At 42.1% G+C, this 24,759-nt stretch overlaps 1 protein-coding gene across 1 annotated transcript in view; it reads left to right on the top strand.

The window, feature by feature from the left end:
- Plcb4 (phospholipase C beta 4) overlaps positions 1-24,759 on the top strand; it is a 363,836-nt gene that overhangs the window by 146,318 nt on the left and 192,759 nt on the right. The window lies entirely within an intron of this gene.

Genomic DNA, 24,759 nt, shown 5'->3' with positions numbered 1-24,759 from the left:
CCCTCTGACTTTACCATGAATCCTTCATGGGATGCCCAAGTCACCAGAATTATCTTAGTATGGCCCTTTGGTTTTCTTTACAAATGGGCACTGTCGGTGCTTTGTAAGAGGACCCGGTCCCAGCCGAGATGAGAGACTGCTGTCATCAAATGGCCGTGTTTTAATTGCTGTTACCACATCCTTTAAGAGGCACGAAGTCATTTTTCAGTGATTCCCATGAGCCAGTGTCTCCCCTGGTCCTCATGACAGGTGCACGCAGAGTCCCACGCTTTAGTAACAGTCTTCTTCAGGAGACTGCACTCCATGCCAGATGTGTCATTATCTCCCGGCACTGACCCTGGCTGATTTTCTTCCGGCCTCTGTGTGAGGGGAAGGAAGAATTGCATAACTTGACCCATCTCCAAATGACAATTCTTTAATGACATAAGAATATCAAGAAAGTAGATTTATTATTGAATGTTCCTATCTATTTTCAGTCCAGTGGACTATATTTTTACCATCCCTGAAGGGTGACTCATAAGCTTGTCTTGGTAGGCACAGTCCAGTTCAGGATGCTGAATAATTTTGGAGACTTTGAATCAGCCTTGGTACACCGTTTGCTTTCTATTCTGTTTGCATTTTATCTTTCTGGGCTGTCTACTCTTCCCATACTTCAGTTACCATATCCATAGATGGGCCATGTTTCTGCTAATTTTATCACACACACACACACATACGCATACACACACACACACACACACACACACACACACACACATATTGTCTGGATGAAGGCATCTGTGTTTAATGAATAGAAATAACTAGCGTCAAGAATCACAGCATCACCAGAATGGGGGAGTGTTTTGTTCCATGTTCTGGGTTCAAGGAGGAATGCTTCTGTGTCACATGGTCTGCGTTTGGCATTTGATGAGATGCAGACTTTGGGTGGCTCTAGGCCTTAGGACAGCAGATATATCTCATGAGGCTTATCCCTCCCCATCCCCACAGCCCCTGGTTGGACTTGACTCCCTGGCTGTCAGCTGGCATCTTTGTGTTCCTCTCGCCCTTAATTGCAGACGAGAGTTCTTTTCGACTTCCCTCCAGGAACTCCTAGAAATAAAAGCATTTAGTCTCACTTAAGCACCACTCAGTGGTTACATCTGATGAATTATGATTCTTTGAAAAATAGTGAATGATCTTGCCAGGTGTGGTGGTGCACTCCTTTAAGCCTAGCACTGTAGGGGTGGGGATAGAGGCAGGAAGATCTCTGTGAGCTCGAGGCCAGCCTGGACTACAAAGTGAGTTCCAGGGCAGTCAGAGCTACACAGAGAAACCCTGTCTCAAAAAACAAAAGCAAACAACAATATTGAATGAGGGTGCTGGAGAGACGGCTGCTCAGTAGTAGCTAGGAGCACCAGCTGCTCTTCCCGAGCAATCACCAGCACCCACGTGGCAGCTCACAACTGTCTGTAGCTCCAGCTCCAGGACATCCCGCACCCTCACACAGACACACGTGCAGCCAAAACTCCAGTGCACGTAAAATTAAAAAATTATTTAAAAAATATTGAATGAATTCTTTGTATAATACAAAAAGTGGAAAGCACTGGGCGGTGGTGGCGCACACCTTTAATCCCAGCATTTGGGAAGCAGAAGCAGGCGATCTCTGTGAGTTCTAGGCCAGCCTCACCTACAGAGTGAGTTCCAGGACAACCTGTCTTGAAAAATAAACAAATTAATAAATAAATAAGAATAAATTTAAAAAAAGAAAGCATTCATAACTGGCATCTGAGCATTGATGATCGTGTTTTGGAATGTTGCTTTAGGCCCTTTGGCTCCAGCAGTGAGTTATTTCATAGTACGTAGTAGTTCAATGGTCTTTAATGTCTTTTGTGTCCACAGTGTGCAATCAGAGTGTATTTTAGTTCTCGTGGTGTGTTTTAGATTCTGCTTATTTATACCACATCAAACGTAGCTTATTACTACTGTTAGTCAATAAAATTTAAAAATTAATTTGGGCTGGAGAGATGGCTCAGTGGTTAAGAACACTAATTGTTCTTCCAGAGAACCTGGGTTCAATTCCCAGCACCCCCAATGCAACTAACAACTGTCTGTTACTCTAGTTCCAAGGGAAGTAAAGCCCTCTTCTGGCCACTGTAGGCACTGGGCGTACAAGTGGCTCACAGACATACATGTAGACAAAAACCCCATACACATAGAAGAAAAAAATACAATGAACACAATGACCATTTTTAGGTAAATTATCCTCATTTTTATGTTGTTAAAGATTTATGTCTAATCAAACCAAAGATAATTCTTAAATTTGGAAAAAGAAAACAACTTTGGTTCTTGAATGGTAGAGCTGCATTTATTTCAAACCCTTACATATTAAAGATGCTGTGATTTATGTGCAGCGCAAACAGCCATGGAAGTCTATAGGCTATGGTTTTATATTTTCAGAGTGTAGCATTCATGTCAGGATTCTCACGCTGAGGCTGGGTGTGGTGAAACATGAACGTGGGATGTTACGGCAGGAGGATCGTGGGTTCAAGGCCAGCCTGGGCTATAGAGCAAGATCATATATCAAAAACAAATCACAACACCAATAAAATGTATAGAACTTGATGATTTCTGCACAAGTGATTCATTAATCAGTTCTCTCAGAGAACACTAGTAAGTGGAGCCAGAGGAAGAAGCAAGATGCTTGCCCACCCCAATTGGGAGGTGGGGTGGAGACTCTGAGATCCTCAGCCCAGAGCTCTAGAGATTCTGCTTCATGGGGCAGCTGAGCTGGGTGACTCCCTTCCCCCATCTGCCTTTGGCTATAGGCAGAACTGCTGCTGTCTTCCTCTGCAAGAGAAGATGCTGCCCTGGTGGAAGAGGCTCCACTTGGGAAGTTTCAGTTATATCCCTGCATCTCTTCTGTTCTTTCCCAGTGAGAGTTAAGCCTTTCTGAAATTATATGAAATTCATTTTCTTCCCTTGAGAATGTACTAAACTAGCCCTTTGTTCTCTAAGTCCTTATATGACTGCAGTGTTGAAAGACACTTACATACTTCTCAGCAAGTGGAAATTAGAGCTAGAAAAATTTAGTATTTGAAAGTCTTTTTTAAATCATTGTTGCCATGAATAATGACCTCAGTGCAATGAAGAAAGAGACAAAGATACCATGTGATTATATGATTGAAAATCATTCTTTCCAGAAACAAATCCAAGTTTAATATTTACCACCACCACCACCATCATCACCACCAACCACCACATCACCATCACCACCACCACCACCACCACCACCACCATCACCACAACAACAACAACCACATCACCACCACCACCACCAACAACAACAACCACATCACCATCACCACCACCACCAACAACAACCACGTCACCACCACCAGCGCCACAACACACCACTACCACATCACTGAGCCAACGCCCCCAGCCTGATGTAATTACCTTTGTTCTTATCTCTTTTATTCATCTTTTGAAAACATTTTCACAACCGTCTTAGGGAACAACTTGCATTTCCTTAGGCACCCTCGGTTTCAAAATGACACAAAAGTTCATGTTTGCCTGCCTGAGCTCTGAGGTCACCGCTGCCCACCATGTGAACTATGCATGTCAATTTAAAACACTTGATTTTTCTAGTCTCAGTAAAGAAAACAGAGCATAGCAGCCAAAGCTGAAGGCTGGGAAGCCTAACATGGTCAGTTAAGTGAATATGAATGATGTATTTATTCTAGCTTATCCAAATTATTATCGTTTGACATTTAATCAGTATAAACATTATTGAGATGTCATACTTTTTAATACCGGTACATCTTGTGTGTGTGTGTGTGTGTGTGTGTGTTTGTGTGTGTTCACATGCACATACAAGTGTACTTTTATACAAGTACATGGACAGTTTTATGACTATTCATGTGTAGTTCAGAGGACAACGTAGGTGTCATGCCATCTACCTTTTCCTTGAGACAAGGTTGCTCACTGGACCTGTAATTTGTTGAACAGGCCTGGCTGGCTGGCCTGTGAGCCTCTCTGAATCCATGTGTCTCTGCCTTCTCAGTGCCGGGGATTACAAATGCACTCCACCCATGCCTGAAATTTTTATCTGTGTTCTGGGGATTCAACTTAAACCTTCGTGCTTTATCAGTTGAGCCATCTCCTTACCCCACCCCATATATATCAAATCTCAGTTCCAAATCGTGATATTTTAAGGGTTCAGGATGTGATATTTGGCTTTAGTGGACCAATTTGTACAGCACCACTTTACAGTGGCAGCCCTCGTATGCTATAAGGTTTACCACTTTCAACAGTTTCTGGTGCTGAGGACTCTCTCAACTTGGACCCTACTCAGGAAAGATGTCAGCCAGTAATGCTGTCCAGATGAAGTGAGCTGAGACACTCTGGTTTAGTTGTTGCCTGAAGAGAGCCTTGCAGGCAAGAACTGGGGATACAAAAACTGGACTTGGTGGGTGAGATGTTACTGATAACCATCAGGCGTGGAGTCATCTAGAATTAATTTTGGGTAGAATGTGAATTGCATATAGAAAGACTAACAAAAAGGACAGTATTTTACGGCTGAAAAATATGTAACTGTACATGTTGTGTGTTGGGGAAGATTCTAGAAAAGTTTGCATACCTGCAGGAAGACACATTTAAGAGCCGTGGTAATTCTCATGCAGGAAAGGTAAGGACTGGCCAATTTCCTGGGATTTTTGTAGTTTATAAAGTATCACCATAATCCAAGATTTATTGGGGTCTGCTCCAGTTATAGATTGCTTTAAAACAAAATGTGGGGTTTGGAATAACAACAGTGACTGGTCTCTTTGATACTTCTTCTTGCTGGGGTCCACAGTTTGGGAAGGCCTTGACTGCTGACATTGGGGCAAGAGGCTGGAGTAGCCATGGGCTGGCTGAGAATCTCCCTTGTCACACAGCCTATTTTTTCCCTCTGGGATTGTCTCTTCATGAGCAATGGAGCTGAGCTCTGGGGTATGTTTTGCAGTTGACAGAAGTACCGTCACTTTATGACTTGGCCTTGGACCTGACGCCTCGTGGCTTCCGTCAGTGGGCCTTTCCTGCTCTGCTGTACATGTTGTGGCCCCTTTAGTCACGCTCTGGGAATGTTCTCACATTATTCCAGAACTCATAATTCTGTCCAGCTGTTCTCTCCTTTTGTTGCCCAGTAACTTAGGCCAGGTGGTCCTTGACAAAATCGAACAGTGCTTATGGTTTGAGTGTCCAACTGTGTCCCTCCGTTTGTCTTTCGGTATCCTTCCTTCTGCTTTTAGAGTTGTTCCCAAGCAGTGGACAAATTCCAAATCCTTTTCTTCTTTTTGTAATTTGTTGAGGAATTGTGAACTCTGAGAAGATGTAGCGAAATGAAGAGGAAGGCAAATTTCTCTCTCCTCACTTCTCTTCCTGTAAGGACATGCCTTCATCACCGTGCATGTCATCTTCAGAGGACAGAATTCTTCACTTCGGCTAGTGCTCTGCTTTCTCTCCCTGTTTTCCCATGGTGGCTTCTTTTTCTGTCTACCCTTTCCAGGCTGATTAGATGGAAGGGAAAAAGGCAGGAAGCAAACAGTGTGACCTTTGAAAGATACTTTTTGCTGATAGGAGTCAAGGTCAACATTGTGTCAGGTTCTGCTTCTCTGGTTACACAGGAGTTTCCATACTTGGAAGTGTCACCTTTATACAACTTTCGAACTGAAGGGAGGTGCACAGTGGATGTCCCCTTGGCTCAGCTTCCTCTGCAGAGTCACCACTGTCCCCTAGGAATGATTTAAATGTCAACCATTGTAAACCTTTAAGTAACGTGTTCTTCTCAGCCCTGGAACTTATTCTGAAATGCGTGAAAGGGCTAGATTTTCATCAAAGCTAGTGGGATGCAATGTTAGTCACAGAAATCTAGTTGTCAGGTACATGCTATACCTGCATACTGTAAGAATATACGTGCTGTTTACACAAGAACTTTAGTTTATTTTAAAATAAAGCCCTGGAGAAGAGATGCATCAACCAAAAATTATAGCGGGATGTATTTGGAAACAAATGTCAGTTTTGTGCCGCAGTGTAGGCTTAAGCTTGTCCTGTCTCTCACTGAAGCGTGCAAGAGGCTATGTGCACGATGAGGTTTGTTCCAATTTCAGTTTCCTCTCAGCCTTTGAAGAAACAGGCGAAGGTCTGGAAGCCTACCACAGGAAAATCCTCTAAGACTTTAGGTTTCCCCTTACAGCTGGTGGCTTCCTTGAGCAGCTGTCACCCACTCCTTGCCATGCTGAAGTTGTTGGAGTCACTTGGATGTGGCTGCTCTGTGGTCTTTGCGAGGCTACTTGCGAGTAAGAACATATTATTCCAAAGGCCTGATTCTCTCTCCTGTTACCCATTTTACCTCGCCCATTTTAAGTGGGATGTTCACAGTCTTTTCTACCCTGAAGTATAGATTCACCAACAGGTGAAATGATTCTTGCTTCTGGTCTATTTCTATAAAATATGAGGGAAAATTAGCTAAATGTAGCTTAGTAGTAGAGCACTTGCCTAGCATGTACAATGTCTTGGTTCTATCTCCAGTACCATAAAAATAAAATAAAACCTGCAATTGGGGCTGTTGCTCAATGATGGAATACTTGTTTAAGGCCTTAGACATTGTAGAGAGTACACATACACACACACATACACATATACCACATGCAACACATACACCCTCCCACACACAAAAAAAACCCCAACACACACAAATAAACAATGTCTTATAACATTGTAGATACTGTTGCATTTGAAAAGTTCATGCTTGGTTTTCTGTAGTTAAAGAAGAGCAGAGGTCCTGTCTTTGTTGTCCTCAGGTGGGAAGGGACTGCTTGTCCAGGACTGAGGACTGATGTAAACTTTCCCAAGAGAGGACCAACCAGTGATCTTGGGTGACCACACCTGGAAGATCAGCTGTTTTCTTCCTTTGGAGAGAGTCAGGTGTCATCAGGGCAGAAGAGGATCAGTTAGAGGACAAGTCCAATGGCTGGCTGTGACAGTGTGACATGATCTTCTGGTTCTAGAGAACTTAGGACTTTGCAACAAGGTTTCAGTTAGGTAGACAAGAGCAGCCCTGTGGCAAGTAGGCAAGAAATCCTTGCTTATGTCCAGGACATTTTTTTTTCCTTTGGGACATGCAAATACATTCTTTCTAAACCTATGGAAAAACAGAACCCAAACATAGTTTCCTAATGCATTTAAGTTTACTGAAAAAACAGTGATTTTAAATTTGTCACCTGGAGGGAATCTATAAAGAACTGGAAGAAGGATGAGTCCTGAAGTCTCAACCTCAGTTTGCTTGAGCATAGGGCGAACACAGCGCCATTGAGTTCAGTGTTTTTGATGGCACTGGTGTGAGGTGGCGCTTATAGGACCTGCCATACAGTGAGTGCTGAGTTGCTTCATTCCATTTGCCTCTTCTTTCTCTCCTCTGGATGTTGGTACAGAACTAGGTCACACCATGAAGCTCAGGATTGATTTCTAATGAGCTCTCTTCATCTGCCCATTCTTGTTGTCAAGCCGAGCATCTCACCTGTAAAGGAATGTTTTGAGGAGCACAGGGTACATGCCGTCCTCACCTTGGTGTTCCTTTCTGTCCCAGTGATGATGCTCTGCCTTCTGGGACTCTGCACAAGGGCATGTCTGTGCTTCAGGCTACACACAAATGCTTCTCCTCAGTTGTCCATCTTTTTTTCCAATCCACCTTCATTTCCTGCATTCCCCTGTTCTCCTTGTGCCTTCCGCTTCCGTTCAGCAGCACTGACACACCCCTCCATTGGGCTGGTTTATGTCAGTCCATCTGGAAAACCTGACCTGCTTTGCCTGTTCCTTTCTTCTATGCTATGCTTTCTTCTTAATTTCTTCTGAACTTCACATCATACATGCTAACTTTTAATCTGAACAATTCACATTTTTACACAACTACCCCCCTCTACCTAATTCCAAACACTTCCGTCACTCCCAAAGATAACCCACTGTCCTCAAGCACTTGCTAGACCCCAGTTCTACCCTTTCCCAGAAGCCACCAGTTTGCATTTATCTATGTGAATTTACCCGCTATGAACATTTCATATGAATAGGATCCGGCAGTACGGGACCTTCCGTGCCTACCTTCTTTTGCTAGACATGATGCTTTAGAGTTCATTCATATGCTAACATGTATCCATACGTCATCCCTTCTAACATATCTAAACAGTAATGTTCGTCATATGTGTATGTCTGTCCATCCACTGATAGGGATTGTCTGGTCCGTCTTTTGACGGTTGTAGATACAAGTTACAGTCTTCAGTTCTTTGGAATATCTGCTTAGGGATGAAAAGAAATGTAAGCATTTAACTCTTGGGGGAGCTGGAGCAGTTCTTCACAGTTCCTGCTTACCTTTTCATTTCTGCCAGCAGCCATAAGGTTTGCCTTTTATTTTTCAAAAATAAAAGTGTAGCCATCCCAGTAGGCACGAAACTGTACTGTATCATGGTTGTAATCTTTCCTTCTTCTTTTTTTTTTTAATCTTAAATGCAGGGTCTTTTGCATCACAGATTGGTCTCGAACTCACTGCGTAGCCCACGAGGGCCTTGAATTAATCCTCTGTCTTTTCTTCCTGAGTGCTAGATTTCAGGCATGTACCATGCTGTCCGGTTTGTGCATGGCAGACAAGCACCCCCAGCCCTAGTTTTTGATCTTTATTCTCTAATGTCTGGTCATATCCTGCATCCTTGTACTTGTTTGCTGACTATTTCTTGGACCAGTGTTTCTTTTTTGGACAAGTGTCCCATTTCCATCGTTTGCCTACATTTAAAGTGGTCTGTTTGCCTCTGGGTTATTGAATAAGTTGTAAAGGTTTATTATAGATATGCTTAATGTAGTTGGGGGGTATTTTCTTCTGGATTTTTTTTGAGGTTGCATTTTTATGTTTTTGAAAAATCTTTGGATAAACAGAGGATTTTCATTTTTATAAGCTAAGATTTGTTTTTATTCTTTTGTTGATTCTGGATCTGCTAATTAGCACACCTGCCTTATAAAAATCTAGAGCTCATGAAAGTTTTACTGTTAGCTTTACTATGTCTTAGTCCCAGTTTTATGGTCATTAGCTCATAGGTTGTGGTATACCTAGACCACTGATCCATCTGGATAGGGCATGCGGTCGTAGGGCCCAGCATCATTCATTTGCTTTGGAATGCCCAACCCCAGGATCATTGTTGAGCAGACTTCTTTCCCTGCTGAGTGATCTTGGAACCCTTTCCAAGAACTAACTGGGCATAGCAGCATGTATTTCCCAATTGTCTTCTGTTGGTGGATATTTCTGTTCTTTTCGCCATAGTACACTATTTAATTATTATTATTTTGATTATTGTATCTTTTGTTATTTTTGAATAACAAATGTGAATCTCCCAGTTATATTTTTTCCTCGTGCTGTTTTTGCGCACTGTGCCTGCTGTTGCTTCTGCTTCCATCCTTATTATCTCTTGTGCTGATTCTTAGCTGTAGCCGTTACCTCAAGTGAAGGCAGCAGCTCTGGTACAATTTCCTGGTACATGCGGCATATTACAGGCATGCTGCAATCGAAAAGACCCCCTTGCTTACGGTGACTCTCCAGAAACCTTGATGAATTCTACATGAATGCTTTGTGAAGAAAAATCTACCTCCTACCTGCTGCCTTCTTAGACCTCTAGGAGCCTCTGTTCTCGAGCTTTTGCTTTCGAGAAAGAGCGAAAGAAGCCCTTCTCCTTTTCGGTGACAGCCGGACATTAGACATCGCTGTGATTGGCGCATGCTCTGGCTGCTTAGTTGTCATCTTCAGTTACATCAGTCCTATTCGGAAAACTCTACTTTGTTTAGGAACGCTGAGATACAGGCATTAAACCAGGAAGAAGTTAGAACTGTGCAAGGCAGAGTAAGGAACAAGGCTGCCGATTTTGCTGGACTCAGTTGCTGGAGTGAGTCCCACTTGTTTCCAGAATATTTAACCTCTGCTTCATTCCTTGGAGAGTTGCAGGGACTATGTGGCATTTTCCTGTTAGAAAGAACTTGCAGGCATGGATGACCAGTAACTACTCTTTAAGCTTTTCCAGATGGTCCTTTAAGTCCTCATCTAGTGGGAACCCTGCACACTACGACAGTGTGAATGTTTGGGTCTCCTGCTGAAATGTAATTAGGAGGCACCTAGGGAGCAGAGGAGATGGCTTGGTGGGTAAAGTACCTGCCACACAACACGAGTGCCTTAGGGTCCTCGCCACACTTGTAAAGCCGGGAGTAGTGGCTTACCTCTGCAATCTTAGTGCTGGGGACAGGGTTATGGAGACAGGAGAATCTGTGGAGCTTGCTGGCCAGCCATTCCAGCCATTCAGTGACTTACAGATGTGTTGAGAGACCTGTCTCAAAAACTAACGTGGAGAATGACAGAAACCACGTGACATTAATATCTGGCCTCCACACCTGTTGTACACACATGGGTGTACACAGGAATAGGTATATATGCATGTTCCACTAACAAATACACATTAAAAAGACTCCAAGACCCGCCTGGTCTACAGAACTCTACAGAGTTCCAGGACAGGCTCCAAAAGCTACACAGAGAAACCTGTCTCGAAAAACAAACAAAACAAAACAGAAAAGCAAAACAAAGAAAAGACTCAATCTCTCTCTCTCTCTCTCTCTCTCTCTCTCTCTCTGTCTCCCTGTCTCTCTCTCCCTCGTTTCATGTGCATGTGTGTGCGTGTGTGTGCATGCATGTGTCTTTATCAGTTGATGGTAAGGGGGGTCAAAGGGACCCCTGAACTGATGGGTAAGGATGTAATTGCTAGGCTGTGCTAGTAGCCGGCAGAATTTTTATTGTGTATAGCATCTACACTTGACAGCTATGAAGCTATAATAGACAAACAGAGATGTGTTTTTCAGTTTAGGAACAATAACCCCAGCTTCTCACGAGACCTTACATCAGCAAGTACAAAGTGTCCGGGACCATTAAAGGGCATTTAAGGTTGATAAAAGATCTCCAGAATCTGTTTTTAAGCCGGATCTTTCCTTCATTATGTGTGCAGCGTTAGAAACAGCCATCAAGAACACCCAAGAAAACCATTTAGACTGATCACACTGCAAACTTGGCTCATCATTTAGCAAGCATCTTTTTCATTAAAACCAAATTTAGAGAATTTTTCTTAACAGAAGTGGCAGAAGCGTGAATCCTTTCTGTCTGTAAAGCATCAGGCTACTGTGGTTGTGGCAGCTGGTAAAGTTAGTAAATAATTTTTCCTCGTTTGATGCAGTGTTTAGGCATCAAGATCAATTTATAGATCATAGATTATGTATTTCAACCAAGCAAATCTGACTTGGATGCAAGCCAGAGCATTGAAAGTATTGTTTTTGTGTGGAGCAAGTCCTGCATAAAACACTGTACATAAGGACGGGAGAAGAAAAGAGAATTTTTGTAACATGAGGTTATAGAAACATATGGGTATGGCAGCAGGTAATTTAGACAATATATGTGATGTCGCTTAAATACATATTAAATACATATATTTATGCATGATATATATGTCATATATATATATATATATAGTTTTCCAACTTTGTACTTTGGATAAAATTTCACTCTAAATAAGTCAATATTACTGCATTAAAAATAAGAAGGAAAGGAGGAAAGAGAGACCTTTTTCCATGGTGTAGACTTTGTGCTTTGTGCAGTGCCGTACATGCCACGTTGGCCAGTTTCTTTTCTGGCTGTTTAAAAGAGCAATCTGAGAGGAAGGCTGGCATGTTGTGCTATATTTGCTGTCAAAGCCGCATGCAGCATAGTGAGGACAATGTCTTTTTTCGAGCATCAAAGAGTCTCTTAATCCCCAGATGTCACTTACGCCCCCAGAGCACTAGAGACAGTAATTATATTGTCAAAAGCTGGTGATGCTAAAGTGGAAAGCATATTGTGTTTTACCTCTTTGCCAAATTATAGTCTACTTGGAATGAATAAAATGTATCTATTTAGTTTTATTTTGATTATCCAGAAATGACTTTCAGATTTCATCTTCTTAATGGCTTAATATTAAACAGAATGATACTGACCTAGAAAAAAATGATTTACCCTGTTCACTAATGTTTTATACATGGTTGCTTTCTATATTTGTATCTATTGTTTATTCATCCATTTAGTAAATATGTGTTGAATGTGTGGCATGTACCTGGCACACATTTTGGGTGATGGGATCATGCACAGCATACATAGGTGATTCTTTTGCACTTGGGGTCAAACACAGTTATACTGTGAAGGTGACCTTGAAGCTGTTTTTTCCATCATTTGAGATTGAAATGATGGAAAGCGAAGACTATGAAGAACGGTGGGCAGACTTTTCAAGACAGGGAAGAGCACATACATTGGTCATGAGTAGGCATGACCATCTTACTGTGATACCAGCGGTCAGAGGAAGGAACACAGGGAGGCCACAGCAGTAGCCAACCTTCTGTTACCTTGCAGACCTAAGTAGTAAGAACTGCTTTTTACTGTTGATGTTGTTCCCTGTTTGCTTATTTGAAAAACAAGTATTCTTTGACAGGCATGATCAGCTTCATATTTTAGTAAATCACTCTTGCAGTGATAAATTAATTAGAAGTGTAGAGCTGAAGATATGAGTGGGAACAGAAAATCTAGTTAGGAGTCTGTTGTCAGGGAGGAGGGGGAGAGTTTAGGCAGGATTTGGAACTAACCTGAATTCTGCCGATGAATTGGACAGGGAAGGTCATGGCGAAAGAGACATTGGGATGGCTAGAATGAGCAACGGGTAAGACAGTTGTGGAGATTAGAGAGCCTACAGGGGAAATAGAGTCTTTTAGAAACTATTCTTCTTTAAGCTTTGCTATTTAAAGCATCTGTTAAGTATGCAAGTGGAAATGCCAAGTAAACCCTTGGGTCTTTGGTCAGAAGCAGGTGGATATATGAGAGTTCTGGCTGGAAGGGTCGGTAATGGAAATAGAGGTGGTATTTAATGCTTTGGGCCACATGGGTTCACTTAGCAAGGGAAAATGCACACAGGAGCGTCACTTCAACGAGAAGAGGTCAGGGCTGAGGACAAATAACTGATGAAGTCAAAAAACACAGAATCGTCATAAAAAAGTGTTCAGGAAGGAGAGAGCCATTCATTGGGTTAAATGGCCATTCCTTGGTGGGGTCAAGAAGGTAACTTTGTGGCTCACAACATGTAACCCTTGTATCTCACAACATGAAAGCAGCTGTTGTTCTTGACAAGGAGGAATTCTGATCAGTGTAGCCTGGAGCAGGGTTTGGGAGCGGGGGAGGTGAAGAGCTCAAACCTGTGTTCCTTTAGAGGCAATGTTGTTACTGATAAGAACACAGGAAAGAGAGGCTAGCAAGGTGGTTCTCAATTTTTCTAATGTTGCAACCCTTCCATACAGTTCCTCATGCTGGGGGGGGGACCCCAACCATAAATTTATTTTCATTGCTACTTCATAATTGTCATTTTGCTACTGTTACAAATCATACTGTTAAGTACTTTTGGAGGGAGAGGTTTGCCAAAGAGGTCACAACCCATAGGATGAGAAGCATTGGGTTAGAGGTTTAAGGAAATGGAGCGAACATATTTCAGATGGGTTTGTGGGTAGTGTTAAAGTGTTCCTTTGAGGTCGTAAGGAATAACAGCTGGTCACTGTGACTGAAATTTTTCTCTAGCCTAGATCAATTCAATGGCCATAATCAGTTATAAGAACAATAAAAATAAAAATAACTAACAATAAAAATAGGTCAGAACATGGAGGAATTAGCAAAGTTAGCATGATGGAGGGACGGAGGCCAGGACAGGAAGTGTGACTTTAAGGCAGTGTAACTGAGGCAGTAAGGAGAGAGGGTCGTCCAGGCGGTCGTCCACAGGAAAGGACCCACAGGGTCTGGAGAGTACAGGTCTCGAGTGAGAGTCAGCATCGTTGGGTCAGGAGTTAGTGCATGTTTAGCAAACTGAATACAGAAACTTCAACTCTGAAAAGCTTCAAAGTCTCCACCATTTTGAAGCACTGCCATGATCTAATTGGGAAATTCCAAACCCTGACGTCATGTGACAGATGGCAGTCCAATTGCAGATATCCAATGACATTATTCATGCTTGCACTCTAACTTCGTGCACAAGGCTTATATGAAGGACAAATGAGTTTGATGTTTAGACTTAGGTATCTTAGATGTCTCCTGTATATGCAAATATGCCTAAATAACAACTTGAATTCTGAAAGCCGCCTGGTCCCAAGCCTGTCAGGTACGGAAAACAGAGTTAAATGGTGATTGGGCAGGGGACAGGTGGTTGAATGCAGTTTTAAAAGGAGTGCAGTTCCTGGTTAAGACAATGCCAAGTAAATGCACGTAGACAGAACTGACAGCATTTGATGGACAGGGTGGCACTGGAGGCTGAAAGTTTTTAATCTCACAAACCTCTGTTTCTCATAAGGCCATGCACGTTGTGATGCCTATGATCTTGTTTCAGAAATATCTGATAGTACCTGAGCTCCCCCTTTGGCAATAGATAATATAAACTGACTATTCCTGCATACCAGACTTCTCTGTTCAACGGGAAACCTCATTTCTAGCGGCAATGCATGTTTGTATTGTATCATAGGCATTTAGAAGGATGAGCTGCTTTCTAAAACCTCTTGGAAGACAACAGATGACATGCATTGCTCTCAAAGCCTATATGGGACCAGGGTCCACTTAGCCCTGGTTCGAAGAGTCCTGAGATACAGAGATGGGATGTTGGACAAATAATCCCATAAATGCCCTTCACAAATACCAGCTGGTTTACATCATGACTTGAGCAAGAAAGGCTTAGGCAAGATTCACTTCCTGAGCATATTCTTCTTGAGGAAGAATGAAATTTAAACTCCTCTCCGCTGCTTTTGGCACTTTTTTCAGGCAGCCTGGATCCTGTTATTAACTTACCTTCCTAGTAGAGTTCAAAGGGGGGATTTAACAGGCTGGAATTGCCTTTGTGTTTCCTGGCCAAATATTTTGGTTGCCTAGATGCCTTGGCTTCTCTGTTAATTGTATGTAAATTTTTTTTATTGAAGTGTGTTTCATACACACTTGGAGAACTGCACATATCGTAATTGAATGAACAGCTTCTTATATTTTCAGGAAGTAAATGCTTCCGGGTAGGACTTTCCCAATACGCTGTGAGCTTCTTAATGAATTCTTCTAGTTACTGCCCCTTCCATTAGGGTATATTAATTGCTTTTCATATTGCTGTAACAAGATACCAGTCAGAAACAAGTTAAGAAAGGAGCCTATTTGGGCTCATGGTTTCAGAGGGTCTCATTTCCATCATGGTGTGGCAGTCATACCAAAGTCCATGCTTGTGGGAATGCAAGGTGGAGACACTTTATATGCTGGTAGCCCCAAGAAGCAGAAATAGCAGGATTTAGGGGCTGAGTCATAACCTTGTGTCCACACCCAGCAACCCACTTCTCTTAGCAAGGCCTCTCTTCACAAGGGGTCTAAAGCTTTCAAATTAGTGCCACAAGTTCAGACCAAGCTTAAAATATGAGCCCAGGGAGATGTTTTGCAAGCAATAATTTAATTTCTCTGCTTTTTAAACCACAGCTTCTTCCTGTTTGCACCATGGCACCATGGCATGATGAGCAGATATGCTAGCAGAGATGAAATATTAAAATGATCTGTAGGTATCTGTTGGTGATACCTTAGTCTTGAAATTCTCCCTGCTATTCTCTCCCTCCCAGAGCAAGAATGACATCATCCCCACAGGCACCTGAAAGTTATATAATACTCTAAGAGGATAAAGCACTGGTACCGTTTCTTACATCTAGATTGTTCCCTTTGTGTTTTGTTTTTGTTTTTAAAATCTGAATCTCAGGACATTTATCAAAGAGTTCTGTGGTGAGCTGTTTTCTGAGACTAGAGCTAATTGCATTAGGTGGCGTTTAATCTTCCATCTGTGCATTGTGAATAGAGATGGCTCTTTCGATGTAGGCATCAGACATTGGCTAAGTGCTCCCCTGCCCTTGAAACAGAATGGCTGGGCAATGTCAGACACCCAGGCAGGACTGTCCTGGAATTTGAGGCACTTATTCCAGGCAAGCAGGAGCATGCTGTGTGACTTTGTATGCAAATACATTGTTTCACGTGAGATCAATGGCTGAATGCTCTTTCTTTTCAAGATTTCTTAAGTTTTATGATTTTGGGGTAAGGGTGTACCTGAAAAGAAAAACAAAGAATAAGATAATTTCTTTCACATAAACAAGTCAAATATGTTTTATTTTTCTCAATAGCATGCTGATGTGTGTTGTGATACACCATCCCATGTTCCAAACCCTAGAAGACAGTGTTTATTCTAGTAAGGTCCATAAATAGCATCTTAATGATACATTTACTATATCTTCCAAATATAGATCATCATATCATCTCATGAGAGAGACAGAATGAAAAACAGTTAAATAGGAATTTTCAAAATCAGCATTTCTGTACTGTATTTTCCTTCACTGTTCTATTTCTGTATGACTTGCATATGGAAGAAATGAAAAGAAATCTAGTTTTTGGATGTTTGTAAACCTATACAATCCCCCGATGATCAAGAAGCTTATGCTTATATTCAAATGACCATGCTCACGTCAAAACACACATACTCATGCATTCTAGAGGTTAAATGCTAAGAAGTATGTCTCTGCATTCCTAACCTGGGCTTTCATGTATTGTTCATACTATACCTGATGGTATGTAAGTATGTACAGTATGCATATCTTTGTACATGTGAGATAACCCTGTTCTGAGCTCTCAGAAACACTTCGTAGATTTTCACTGAAAATTCCCACCAATGCATTGCCTGCACATGTGTCTTGCAGTGTGGAGTGAGGAAGTCTCAGTTCAGATCGTAACTTTCAATCAATATCTATTTACTCATCAAATGATGAGTGAACCTGTACTTTCACATACTGTTTGCTTTATTGGAAAATTTTATATGGTTTATTTTGATCATATTCTCCCCAACTTTTCACCTTAATGACTCCCAATCTACCTATGCCTTCCTATCTCCCTAGCTCATGTCTTCTTTTTTTAAAAAAAAAAAATTAATAACCCTGAGACTCTAGTTTGCGGTGCCCATATACTCATGGATGTGAGATCATCCCTGGTGTGTGGTTGACATGCAAGTAGCTGCGCCCTTAAAGAAAACTGACTCTCCTTTCTCCAGGAGCCCTCAGCTGTCCATAGCTCATAAGTTAGGGGTAGGGAGTCATGGACCATTTCAATTCCGGGTTAGAATATTGACTGCTTTGGTTTTGTGGAGGTCTCAGTAGTTAATCACAGCTGGTGTGAATCTGTTTAGTTCATACGCTTTATAAGATTTCCTGCCAGATATTGCCACCGGTAAACAGAAGCCTAAGACAGAATCTATCAGCAGCTGCACACTAAAAGGTGTAGAATGCAACTAACTGCGTAGTTAAAAACCAGGGTGAATGGTCCTAATATCTGTGAAGTCTGAAGCGAAAGATAGTCAAATGGCTAAGGATTTGTTTGAACTGATTCTAAAAGATTGACGGGTGTGGGTTAACTTGATGTAAATTATTATTTCCACCAAAGTATATCATACAATATGAGGTTTACAAAATTGTTTTTCCCCCTTTTTGGTTTCAGTGTGTATGTGTGCAGTGTGTGTGTGTGTGTGTGTGTGTGTGTGTGTGTGTGGTGTGTGTTGAAGTATTGAAACTAGGTCTGACTCCACAGCTCAGGCTAACCTCAGACTTGTGGCAATCCTCCTGCCTCAGCCTCCCAAGTGCTGGATTTATAGGTATGAGTCATCATGCTTAAGACTTTCTTAATTTTTTTAATGATCAGTTAATAGATGATTTAGCTTTGCTTGGAGAACACTTGTTTCCATGCCGCGTTGGACAGCGTCGAGCAAAGCAGTCCTCAGGAGTACGGTAGCATGAGAGCCACGCCCTGTGAATGACTTCAGCAGCAGTGTTGATTGTCACTGGGTCTGGGCTAGAGAGAATGAGGGGCTTGGCCATGGTAGTGAGTGCCCTGTGTAGGTCACAGTGTGCAGCAGCTGGGTTAGCGCGGAGGTGCTAGGGTGTGTGGAGATGAGACTGGTATAGAAGGGCTAGCTGTGTGTGTGTATGCCGAGCAATGTGCTCTGTTTTAACGTCCAACTGTGGAACAGTTTGCTGTCACCTTCAGGTTAGGCGAACAGATTGGCCCTAAGGAGGATGGTTCCTCCAGGTCCAAGTGCGCTTTCCTCACAGCCCAAGCTAACTGTGTGGGCTGATGAAGGTTGCTGCTGATGTTGGATAGGGAGGGCCAGGGTAGAACTACCCTAGAGTCATCCCTCTCTGTGCACATCTCTGTGTGCATTGCAGAGCTGGGGGATAGAATGGCCTTTTAGTTCCAAATCTCACCTTGCCACATTATTTGTTTGCACAGATGGTGGTGTCACCAGGCAATGCCACATTTCTGGAAAGCTGCTGTCTTGACTGGTTTTCATAACACATTCCATGCCACTGTGATTTTCCAGGGCATAAAAGGAAAAAGGAAATTGTTAGTAGTTCCTTGTTACTGAACCCTTTAGTCCATTTTCTGTGCTATAAATGGTGATACTCAAAGGCAGATTATATTTAAAGGACTTTCTGATTCATCTTAAAAATCTGCCCTCCTGCACCTCTGCATAGCCGACTTGATCACTTATGTTGAATAGGCGACCTTTTGACAGGGAAACATTTTTATTTTCTAAATAAGAGTAATATGTGTACATGACTTTTTAAAAAAACAAACTGAAGAAGTCATAATGCAATGGACTAATTCCTGCCCCCTGTGCTATCTTCATAGGTGACTGGCCACTATAAATATTTCTGTTTGGAAATCTTCTGTTAGTCATTACTGTAATTTCGGTTGCATCTGCCTTCTAATACCTATCAATTTTCAGGTGGATTGTGGACCTCTTTAATGAATGACTGTTTTATGAATACTTAACCCTAAATAGTAAGTTCCAGGCCAGCAGGAGCTATGTAGTAAGACCTTGGGCTTTAAAAAAAGGAATGTAATCTAATGACAATCAGCCACAGAGCTTAACAATGCTTGTTTGTTCAGCATCTTCTTGTGGGCATGGTTCAGAGAACTTATGATTGTGCTCTTGGAGAAAAAGTAGGAAGATGTCAGGGAATGTCCCCAAGGATGCTGTGTTTGGGGGTTGTGTGTTCAGTGACTTGACAGTAGTATTGTCATGTACATCTCATAATATACTCTTAAGAATACTGTTTTTCTCCTGGTGAAGGTGGTAGACGCCTTTAATCCCAGCACTCAAGAAGCAGAGGCAGGCAGATCTCTATGAGTTCAAGGCCAGTCTGGTCTGCAAGTGAGTTCCAGAACATCTAGGGATACACAGAGAAACCTTGTCTCAAAACACCAAAAAAGATATTTTTCAATGCCCCTTTTCTATCTTGCTGGCCCTTGTACTGTGCTATCTGAACAGTCAAGGAATTGAACCCAGGCTCACCCAGTGTACATAGCTTTACTTCTCCAGTTTTTTGCGTTTGCTGTCTCAGAAGCATAATGAAGTATTCTGCACTATCTCCAAGCTTCATTCTTGTTCCATTGCTAGCTCTAAGGCAGGCCCACCCACTGGATCCAGGTCATAGTCCCCTGGTTTCTCTGCTTTGACGACTCTGTAGCACCCTGATTTTCTGACTTTGTCTTCTATTCTTGTGGGCCATTGACACTTTCTTGTATTTTGCATGGCCTGTCACTTCTCTTAATAATTAATTGTATTTTTGTTTTGTTGAGGTCCTCACAGAATGGTATGAGAGTAAGGGAAGGCAAAAATATGAATTCTCTCCAACAACCCCGGCCACCTATGACTTCCCTTACCATCAGTTCTGGTGGACCACCGCACATCATTTTTGTTACTGTGTGTCCTGATGGCAGAGGATTGTGGCATTCACATACATCCCCTGAACCAGCGAGAAACTCTCCTCTATTTTCCTTCTCTTTGGGTTGTAGAAGGAAAGATAATAACCTGTAAAAGAAATATTCAGACATAGACAGCTTTTCATGAAATATAAGCAAAATAGAAAGTAAATAAAAAACTTAAGACATTTCTGGTGGTTTTAGGCTTATTATTTAATTCAAAGGAGACGTTTCCTTGAATGACAGTTGTCTGATTTTCTTGTCTGATTGGCTTCAGTAAATACAGTCGCCCCTCCCCTCTGCCTGCTCATCTTGCCCTTACCCATATTCCCTCTGCATTTCCTGCTGTCAGGGAAGCTGGAATCGGGAAGTCAGTCTGTCAGTCATGTTTTTTATTTTTCTTGTTGCGAACAGTAGCAGCATACATATAACTCAAAACCTTTAAAGAGAAACCAATGAGCCAAAAGCAGAATGAGAAGCAGAACTGGCCATGCGTGAAAGAAAGGAAATGAAACAGTGTGGACCAACGCTGCACATGGTTGTCCAAGACAGGGCTGTGGAGGGATGAGTCGAGAGATGCCTAGAGTAGCCTCAGAAATGGGCAGTGGTGAGGCAGGTCAAAGGCTGAAGGAGCCTGGAATGAGTTAGCTCCTTCCTTAGAGAGCAGGGCTTGGTAGGAAAGAGGCATATGGATGCCGCCTTGACAGTCAGTAAAATCGGAGTTGGGTTAATGTGGGTCTGTGCTGTCAGGACTAAATTAGTTATCTACGTCCACAGGGATGCTATATCGTCTTTCTTCCCTCTAGAATCCTGGTTTGTAACTATAAACCCTTCTTTTCTGTCAAAAATTTCTGGATCAGCTGAGTATTTTTGCTGCCTTAGGCTCTGCTCTGTTGTGCTTCCTTGTAGACTTGCAGTCAACTAGAGGGTCAGGAGGGGGCTGGCCAGTCTGCGGGAGTTCCAGTTGTGATGGCTCAGATCTGTTCATGGATTGGCTTCTGTTTTATCAAGTTAGGCTGAGCTTCATGGCATATGAACAAGGTTGCAAGAGAAGGGATGGAAGCATGCAGCAGGGACTTATCAGGTCATCAGACATCAGCGTACAGGACCATCAGCCTAAAGTAAATCTGCATGAGAGGAGAGTTAGGTATAGGGGAGAGGGCAAGAGAAGTTGTTAGCTGAAGACAGCAGACGTGCCCCCAAGTTTTCTACCTAGTTTTGTGCCCGAAGAACTTGGCAGCTGTACTATCAGACTTACAGAGCTGGGAGATTTACCAGGGCTCACAAGTCGAAGGCAATTCAGAAGTTAAAACAGTAATTGCCATTAAGAGAAAATCAGTTTTAAGAAAGGGGATGTGGGATGGAATCCTTTTCCAAACTTCTTCTTAAGGATGAGGAACAAGATCTTTCAGTGGAAGTGAAAACAGAGGGATGAGTTGTGGGTCCCATGACAAGTCTGTTTGAAGATGATAATCCACTTGATCTTCAAGAGGACTAGTCTATCCGGTCCTCTTGAAGTTCAGCCTTTTTCTGAGATTAGTGAACATCTGCTCTTCACTGAGCACACTCAGGTTTCCTGGCTTTTTTAAATGTGTTGGGGTACTTCTTCCTCATGCTCTATCTGAGGTAGGGGATCAGAGTAGTACTTGGCAAAGTGTAGTGGTCCCCAGATGATCAGTGTCTGCAATGCCTGCTACAAATTCAGGCTCGCACATAACCCCACCTCCACCAGACCCTACCAGGAACAGAAACGCTTGGCTTGGGATCCAGTAGTCTCCCAGTAATTCTCATGGATGTAGCATTTTGAGATATGAATTAGAATTGTGTGAGTTTTGACAAGCTTGAAAATTTGTTTTGGTTTGTTTTTTTGCTAGACAAATTTAGAAATAAACACAAGGTATTCAGTCATATTTGAATTTTGCATCATCAATACCTCAATTACTTTGTAGCACAAATATGCTCTCTGTAGTATTTAATATGTATTTGTTGATGCTCTGAAAGGAGATTTAACTGGTGTCATGTGTTTTATGCTATATCCCTAGTGAGAGATATTGAAAATTTACAGAAGATTCAAAGAACAATCAAAGTCTTTAATGGAATTGAAATTCTAGAAAGAAAGGTTTATAATGGACTTAATGATCCCAGAAAGGAGTACATGAGTAGGTTAGAAGATTTTATTTAAAGGGACTACTGCCTAGCCATTCCTTATGGCTGATCAAATTAACCTAGAAGAGATTTCTCTTAGGACAAGGCAAGACTTCCCACCAATAAGTGACTTCAGTGAGGTTTTTGAGTGAGTTTTGTGTTCGCTAAGGTCCTCAGATGCATCTGGAAGTTTTTATGTGATCGGAATGCAGTTTGGCCTCCAAAGTCTGTTCCTGAACAGCCGAGAGAGACGTTGGCCAGTGGGAGGTCGGAGCAGATAATTCTCAAGGCCTCTTATGACTGCTTGAGAGTGTCTGGAACTTGGCTATTAGGAGACAAAGTGGAGTTGTGAGGAGGATGCTTAAGAGTGGCACTCCATGAGTTCGGAGCCCATCTCTTCCTTTCCTAACTGTGTTTTTCGATGAGTTTACGCTTTCTCATCTACAAAATTAAAGTTCTTATTAACAGTTATCTCACGGGTTCCTGTGAGGTTTAATTGAATTTATCCATGTGAAATTTGAGAACGGAAGCATACATTTAAGTATTATTTTTATCCTTTAGGGGCCTGAAATCTGTGTATCATGAGCATTTGGGGGCTATAGCCGAACACTGGTGCTGATTGGAAGCTCATTTTCGCGTAGATGAGGAATTGTCCCTTGTGAGCAATCATACTCTGTCCGTCTCTGTGACCTTTCATCTTAACGTGTTAGCTGGAGCTTGCTTGGGTGTTGCTCATTGCTGCCACTCCATCTAGCCATGAATCTGTCCTTTCTCTCTGCTGAGATGAATTTTCCCACATTTTCCAGAAACCCCCAAGAGAATTGGGTTCATTTCCCATTGCAAATTGAATTCAATTAAAATGCTGTAAAAGAATGCCATATAATGTCACGGAGAGCAAAATGACATTTTCAAAATATTTTTGAGAAACTTGAACTCCCAGTCCATTTAGTTCTGCTGGTAAGGAAACAGATATAGTCATGGAAAAATTTAATCTAACAGCGAGTGTAATCACAGTTAGGAATCCAATTGAGATTAGGTGCTTTCAAATTTCGAAGATGGAAATCAAATATTTTTGGTACGGGGAGAAGTATCTAATACTGGTCATATACAGCACAAAGTTTCTGCCCACACTCGATTGAAGCCATGTGTTGCTGGTAGAACTTCCATTTAGCCAGTATCTTCAGCAACCTTTTGGATTTATGTGGTAATTAATAAGATGAGTGTTTAAGTAACTTCTTGTTATTTCATTGAAAATTTTAACTTTTCCCTTAAGCGAAGTTCCATTTTGAATCTGTAGAATGGTGTGCGCTCAGTCTTGCAGGGCTTCAAAACTGACAGTAAGCGGTAATGGTCGTTATTGTTCCTTCAGTGAGGAAAATTGAAGATAGTACTTCTACGAATTGATTTGGACATTATCTATTGTTCTTCATTAATTTGAGCGGGTTCTGACTAGTTGTGAGGCACAGAAGCCAAGCTGATTCAGCTGGCTCATTTGCGTGTCAGTTGGTGCCTTGGCTAGTAGGTGCTTTGTTTGGAAAAGCCACCTCCTACACACCTGAGGATTGGTATGGGTTGAAGGTGGGGTTACCTTCCTCTCAAAGAAAAGTGGTCCAGGCTTCTTCATGTAGTAGAGGCACATTTCAAGAGACAAGACAGGAAAGGGGCTCGCTCTAGTGTTTTTCATTCACTTATTTTTATTTTATATGGATGGATGCTTTTCCTATATGTATGTAATGCACCACGTGCATACAGTGCCCATGAAAGCCAGAAGAGTGTGTTGAATCCTCTGGGAGTGGAGTTACAGAGGGTTGTGAACCACCATATGCCTGCTAGGAATAAAACCCAGGTCCTCTAGAAGAGCAAGTGCTCTTACATGCTGAACGTTCTCCAGCCACAAGAAGTGGACTCCTTTGAAACAAGCCAGGTGACCAAGGGTACAAGACCACCTTTTCTGCATGGTAAGGGCCAATGAAAGCCCCAGACATAGTCCAGATCATGGGTAAGAGGATAGATTTCATTTCTTAATTGGAAGAACCGTACGTTCAAGTCACAAAAAGTGTCGTGTTAGGTAAAACTTTGCCTGCAATCCATGTCTGACAAAGCATGTGATTAAGGGTTTTGAAATGATCACTCTTTGTGGGGTGCTAAGTAAGTCGTCTCTGTCTTTATAAGGAGAAGTGGGGGGAGTTTCAGGGAGACCCATGGAAGAGAGGAAGGCAATGTGATGACGGAAACAGAGATTGCACTGATGTGACCTCGAGACAAGAACTGTCTCCAAGGACAAAAGTTGGCAAGGCAGGGAGTGGAGTCTCCTTCAGCGCCTCTGTAGAAAGAGTGACTGTCAGGGTCATTGCTTTGACTTGGGACATCTGGCCTTTAAAACTGCAGGAGAATCAGTGTCTGTTATTTTGTCTTTAAGCCAGCCAGTTTGTACTAATTTGTTGTGGCAGCCCCCAGGAAACTAGCAGGTGTGACTATGAGGACAGATAAAGAATTATAGTCATCCGTTTGTAAGTGTATGCAATTTAATTTGTGCCTTTTCCTTAGTCTGAGGCAACATTTCTCTGTACTATTATGCCACTGTTGAAAAGCCTTTTTAAAATTACACAATGCATGGTGACATTAAGCTGTTCTAGTTAAACACTTTCAGATGGAGCCATTGCTTGAGACAACATAGCTGTGAGTCCTGGATCACCTTCCCTTTTGTCTCT

Source organism: Arvicola amphibius, chromosome 5 (assembly GCF_903992535.2).
Source record: "Arvicola amphibius chromosome 5, mArvAmp1.2, whole genome shotgun sequence".
NCBI lineage: Eukaryota > Metazoa > Chordata > Mammalia > Rodentia > Cricetidae > Arvicola > Arvicola amphibius.
The sequence above is the reverse complement of the archived record's forward strand: the minus strand, read 5'-3'. Positions and strand labels throughout refer to the sequence as shown.